Here is a 7,088-nt window from a genome sequence, read left to right on the forward strand (position 1 = left end):
GTTAATCTACGTTTGTGGTGACGTACCGTGCATGGAGTGTATCTAGGAAGAGAATGAAAGTGTATTAGAGTAATACGAGTTTATTTATATTTGTGGGAAGAAATAAATAGGGCGGTGGTTCTAGTGTGAGAACCCTGTAGGTAGTACATGAGTATAAATGGCGATTTATGTGGAATATTTTTAATGAATAATTATTAATATGAAGATTAATATTACAAGGGTACCTAGGAAACGGCCACGAAGCCGACGTAAGAAAGAATACACTATATAGTTTTAAGTCTTAGAATGAATGGTTGTATGAGTGTGGAAAGCAAAGTATGATGATGCATGTACGGTAAGTAATTATGAAAACGAACATCACGAAGAAGCAGTGAGGAGTATAGAAGAAACAGTGAAGTCGATAGTAACAATGGTACATGATAACATGTAAAATGCACCACAGCACTGTGATTTGCTACACAGACATCAGAATGTAAAACAACCTAGCATGAAAAATATTTCCTTAGCGACTAACTGTTACAGCTCGAGAAACTATAAGGTTAGTATAAATGAAAATATGATACACGATTCGTATGAGGAATGAACACAAAATGCAGTGAAACAATATTTTCTACACTGAGTTCTTGGAGCACGCAGGAGCGGAAGCATTATTTTAGCGCATGCGCGTTCTTATTTAGCAGTAATGGATTGCGTGGAGCTACACGTGACAAAAATACGGAAAAATTACCGGCCACGAGTCACCAAGGTAAACATGTACATGTCGTCGCATCAATAAGGCCGAAATATGGCTTGAAATGTGCGTTCACGAATGTGGAATATTACGACGACTAACAAGCAGTGATGACGTCAGGATTGTCAAGGGATAAAACATCCCCCACACTCGTTCACAAACGAGCAGTTGTAAATATTATACATAGTATGAAGATTTATCAAATGCCAAGGATAGAATAAGTACACTAACGACGCACTACAAATAGCAATCCTGGAAGTAGCTTTATCTCTGAAGCAGACCTTAGCAAATCCTGTTTTCCATGTAGTGAGTAGTGCAGGAACGTATTTTCCATGTGTATTGGTGAAGGTGAAAATGCGCAGGAGGTTGGGCCTGCAAGTCAAGAGAAAAGCAAAAATTCAGAACAAATGAGAGATTCCTTCTAATTTACTTATTAGTGTGTAAGATGGATGATGCCTGACAAGGAACCCATATAGGAAATGTGAATGTGACTTGTACATTTATGTGTCAACTTTACAATTGCCAATGTCGACGTGTATGAAAATATGTATGTAGTATTTTCTATTGTAGTTGTGGATGTAAAACGCGCAGGAGGTCGGTCCTGCAAGACAAGAATAGAAAATGCCAACATCCAGAATAAATGAAAGATACCTCCTTTTTTACATATTAGTGTGTAAGAGGGTGCATGTCATGGAGTCCGTATATGAAATGTGAATGTGAATTGGAAATTTATTTGTCAACTCTATTATTGTCAATGTTTATGTCTATGTATGCACTATTATCAATTTTATGCGAGATTTTATACTTGACGAAGAACAACTTATGTATCTATGTGAAGTGCAACGCGACGGACGAGTAAAATACTCGCACGTGTAAAGTGATACAAAAATATTAAGGCCTAATAATATTGAAAATAACGGCTCAGTCGTAATATGAGTAAACGCTACAGTCTAGCAAAGTGAACACAGACAGTGTGATGCATGTGCGACGGAGATATCAGAGGAAATCCGTATAACCACGAGTTGAGGTGTGAGAACCGCTGAACTATAATGCACGACGGAAGACAATGCCGTATACTGCAGTGCGGCTCTTACCTTCAATGTCACTGGCCGAAAACCTCGCCCAGGCGCGAGATGAGGTATTGGTGTTCTTCGGGTTGAGCGTTGGAGCTAATCCGTCATATCCAGTCTCCGGACTGGAGGGCATATACAACACCGACTTCATGAGCCTGGAGCGACATTACAGCGTGTGAGCGGGCAGTGCTGCTGCTCACGTGGCGCTTGCGTCACGGCGACGGGCGCGTAAAACAATGAGCTGCTTCTGGCCATAAGTGCAGCGAACAATGAGATAACGCGTGCCGAAAGGACAGCTTCTCAGAATGGTCAATGAACCAAAAGCCAAGGAGAAAAACAATTATTAAAATATAGTGAAAGGACAATTTAAGAAATGTAACAATTTCCCCCTTGTAATACTGCTTAACAAATGTAAGGAGAAATAAAGAGACTACGACGTTAGCACGGCATGGACGTGCGATAATGTATGAAATTGTAATGGACAAAAAAATGAGTTTTGTAGATATACTTGTAGTAGCATAAGGATACCGAAACTCCATTGACGTGCACCAAGTGACTGAACTATGAGCCCCAAGGCTAATAAGGCTACTGTATACTGTCTCCCTATATAAAGAGACTTATTTCCGACAGTATACAGTAGGGGTGCATTTGTGATAAACCTTTTGCATTACCTTTATGTTTTCGTCTTCTTTAAAGGCAAAGAGAGAAGATGAAGCGGTAGCCCAGCATAGAGCCTATGCCTACCGTCATGTAATTTTTGGCTTTCAGTTGTTAAAAAACAGAGGATTTTTTTGGTACCAGTAGGAGGAAGGAAGGATTCGCGCTCAGCTAGTGAACGAGTGAGAAGCACGCCATTTTAGCGAGTAATTGTAGACCGCCATTTAGGGGTCGCTATGAATAAATGAGGAGTATGTATTTTATATGTACACCCTTTAGAAAAATACAGTATTGTTTCATTAACAGAAAGGTCGTGTGAGTTGTTATTTCAAATAGTACAATAATTACAAGAACTGAAGCCCACCTGTCTACTTTGGAAAATTACGAAGATCGGATAAGCTTAATGGGAACACGGTCAAGACTTCAAAAGTGAACACGGCGACCAAACGTAGCATTATAAAGAATGGTAAGCACAAATCTACAGCGGAGATAGAAACTACTTCGCCCTGCAAAATAATATGAATTAATACGAACTTATTTCCAGGCATAGCTCAGCTTATTGTGCTTGTCATTCATGCCGAAAAATTAATCTCATTAATTGAATACATTTTAATAAGCCACGCATTTCAACAATTTATTATTATCTATTCCATTACTTTATTATATTATAACTTGTAGGACAGATCTCTTTGCTAGGGTTTTCACAATTTTAGTTGCTGGAATCGTTAATTTGTAACTTATTATTTAATTTCACAACGAGGGCGGCGTCACCAAATCTATTGTATTCTACCATCTGTGAAGAAGAAGGCAATACGTAAACAAGTTCCAGCTGTGAGCAATCATACTGAAATGACATGGCACCTTATCAAAAGTATTTTCTCTTTCTATTACTCAAAGAAATTAAATTAACACCTTTGAACATCGTTAAATGTTAATTCCGCTGGGAGTTTATAAAGTGTACTGGTGTTCTCTTAATTCAAATGTCGCTGCTTAAATTTCAATCGTAAATATGTTCGTACGTGTTGTTGAATAGTTCACATGCCGCTGAAGAGTGATTTTAGGTTTAGTGTTAAATTTACGTCACCTATCTGTCACCAAATCTGTTATATTGTACCTTCTTGGAAGACGAAGGCAATACGTATACAAGTTCCATCTGTGTGCAATCATAGTGAGTTGACATGGCACCTTATGAAAAGTGTTTTCTCTTTCTGTTACTCAAAGAAATTATATTAATACATTTGAACATCGTTAAATGTTAATTCCGTTATGAGTGTGTAAGGTGTATTGGCGTTTTCTTACTGGTTAAATTTCAATCATAAATATGGCTGTTATGTCTTCGTGTTGTCGAATAGTTCACATGGCGCCGAAGAGTGATTCTAGGTTTAGCGTTGAACTTTGGTTGATGATGACTCTGCCAAAAAGAAGGAAAGGCTCAGCCCAGTGAGTATACACTGACTGAGAAAACGGGTATTTGTAAAAATCGCAATCTCCTCAGACACTGCGGAGAGATTTGGGATTTAAACCACCACACTGTTTCATAGATTATTTACTAGTAACTTCATATCACCAACAGGTTCTTCCATTAAGTACTCACTAATGAAATTACCGATCCTGCCTCACGGTGCCATATTGAACGAACGGAAGGTAGTAATCAAATCGCGGCCTAATGTTTGTCCAAATGGAAGTTGAAATAACTATGCTTGGTGGATATTTTAAACTAGTGTAGCGATGCACTGTCTTGCTAATAGTACTGTCTGTCTGTCTAATAGTGAATAGTGATAGCCTTAAATAACCGCTATCGAATCAAAATTATTCATTGCAGAATAAGTGTACCTCGTAATGAGCACACCTTTGGCTGTCATCGAAGAACTAGTGTTATTTTAATTCATCTGTTAGGAATTAGTAAAAGGAAAATAAAATAATGAATTCCTCACCAGTCATAAGTGGATGATATTTTTCAAGTAAATCAATTAATCGATCTGGATGGTACAGATACAGCTCTTATTATTACAGAAATTAAATTTAAAGACATGATATCACGGTCTCAAGTTTTTCCTTGCGATACGCTTGTATGGTCGTATCTAACGTGCCGCCCGTTATCGTTGCATCAATGTTCCGAAGCATCAAGTCGTTTTTCTCCCGGTGTATGGGAGGGGAGAAAGACGAAGGTCTGCGACTGGACAAGACCTTGGTCCCAGCTCGAGGTAGCATTGCGGTGAGCCACGTCACGTTGCATTACTGACATTATAATAGGGAAAGCACTAAAGTTTTAGAGCTACTTCATTGTCGATAGGGTGGTCAAAAGGTATTACACACTGCCACGATTTACTCTAAATGAAATCTGCGGTTCGCTATAAATTCGCTATAAACATCCCATTATGAATAATACATCTAAGACAGGAACCTCTACCAGACTATTGACTATGACGATTGTGTTATCGTTTCCGTGGAAGAAAGCAGTACGTTTATGGGAAGAGTGAGGTTCAATGAGCTAAAACAGTAACAATTCAACAGATAATTAAAATGTAAAAAATGTCTAAAAACCTTACTTACACACGCACACACAGTCAAGCACGCGTGACTACGCACCCACACACACACACAAAATTACAAAAATTATAATTAATATCATTTCGATACCTAATAATAATAGTGTCTGCGATTCACTAATTTAGTAGTATGATCTAAAGTACCAACTAAGAAACTTATTATGTGAGAAAGAGACACTGAAGGCCCAACGGTACTGACCGACCGCCACTTCACACTCAACAGGTAGGCTACACTGTCTGCAAATATCGAGGTATCATTGTCCACTTTCGTGACCGTGTCTAGAATACAGCCACAGATGAACGTCACTGGTGAATGGATGAATTTCTTCATCACTAGAGATAAACGGAATTTGTTGGTCCCTCAGCAACACACCAAAGCCTTCAACCTTATCCCCAGAGATACACAATTTTTTTTTAATTTCACCATATCTCGACTTCAAGTAAAATAAATGGCTTGTCTTCTCTTAAATTCACTTCTGCCTTCTGATCATAAGATAACGTGCACATGAAATATGGCATGTAAGATTATTTATGCCAGAGCCATTACAGATTTAATTGTCTTCTCACCAGGCTATGAAGACATTAGTTAGAAATGAGACATTGGTTAGAAATGTAGCCTATTCAGATAGGAGTATGGGTAACTTCAGTGTGTGAAAGTAATATATATAAGGTCGGAATTGGACTGATGATTGGGCAGTCACGCTTATTCCAGCAGTCGTACGCCTTTATCACCTGCAGGATAATGGCAGGTTGTCTCGATGGGTTGGCTGCTCACAGGCCTACTTGGCTGCATGATATGCTTGCTCTTTTCCCCACATCCCACAGGCTCCTGCTTCTCTCCTCCATGTTACTAGCATATTATATCCCCACCTCTGGCATTAGATAAGACGAAGTTGATAGCCTAGCCGAAAGCCTATTAAATGGTTGCAACAAATCTCCTAATGGCCATTAAAATTAACATTGACCAACCGGGAAGCTGTGTCTGGCATTAGTCAAGAATGCTTGGAATATGACACTGATACGAAGGTGCTTGAGAAAGGAAAAGACCCTAATAAATTGTAGAGAATTATGCTGAAATTTCTTGTAAGAGCAGAGCTACACATAATATGCGTCCCAGACAGGTGATTGGCTGAAGACAACATTGAAGACCATCTGCTTACTCTACGAGCTACCTGCTAACTGGGATTAATACCTGATGACCAGAGGAAATGTATTCCTGAATTTCAGACTTAGAAGCCTATGTTGTTTTCGGAGTAGTCAGAGAATAGAGAAATTGGAACTGTTAGTAAAAATTGTCGCAGTCCCACTTAATTCCTTTCCAGGGAAAGAACGCACCAGAACAGGAAATAAAAAGGACAATGGCGACGATGTACCTTGAATAATTCCTGTGTAGCCCTCTGTCGTTCCAGCTTAACAGATCGCCCATAGCATAATGGTAGCTATTACAACCAAACAATGTATACTCACTATCGCTGTATACAGGCCAATGCATTCTTAATACGTGCTACACTTCGTAACACCTGTACATATTAAGAATATTTAGAAGTATCGCTATATCTGAATTTAAAAAGTATTCTTTATAATAAAACTAATATGTTCCTTTCGAACAGGAGCGTCAGTTTACACTTGACGTATTCTTTCTCGAGCTGTTGCAGAAACGTCTGCAGGAAGAAGAAGAAATCCGTGCTGATCCGGTGAGTGTAAACTAGATCTGTATATGGAATAATAGCGTTTGGTTTCAAAGTGTATTTTTCGTTTCCTGTTCACATGATCAGTCACACACGAACGTGATACTGGTTAATGCTCTGCTCCCGGTTATTTTGCCGAGACGATGTTTGTATTTTGAGCAAAATTCTTCAATGATCGTACCAGGCGTCTTTCTCGGGTGCAGCAAGTTTTTCTGTTACGTGCACTCACTGCCTGTACGCCAATCAGTCTGGATACGCTATACGACATATAGACGGCTCCATCAGTCGTTGAAATATTGTAAACAAAATAGGGATAAAAACACAGCAAAATTCGCGGATTTGTATCGTTCATCAATAGCGCTTGGAAACCTTAGATACCACGAGATATTAT

Source organism: Schistocerca gregaria, chromosome 5, assembly GCF_023897955.1.
Source record: "Schistocerca gregaria isolate iqSchGreg1 chromosome 5, iqSchGreg1.2, whole genome shotgun sequence".
Taxonomy (NCBI): domain Eukaryota; kingdom Metazoa; phylum Arthropoda; class Insecta; order Orthoptera; family Acrididae; genus Schistocerca; species Schistocerca gregaria.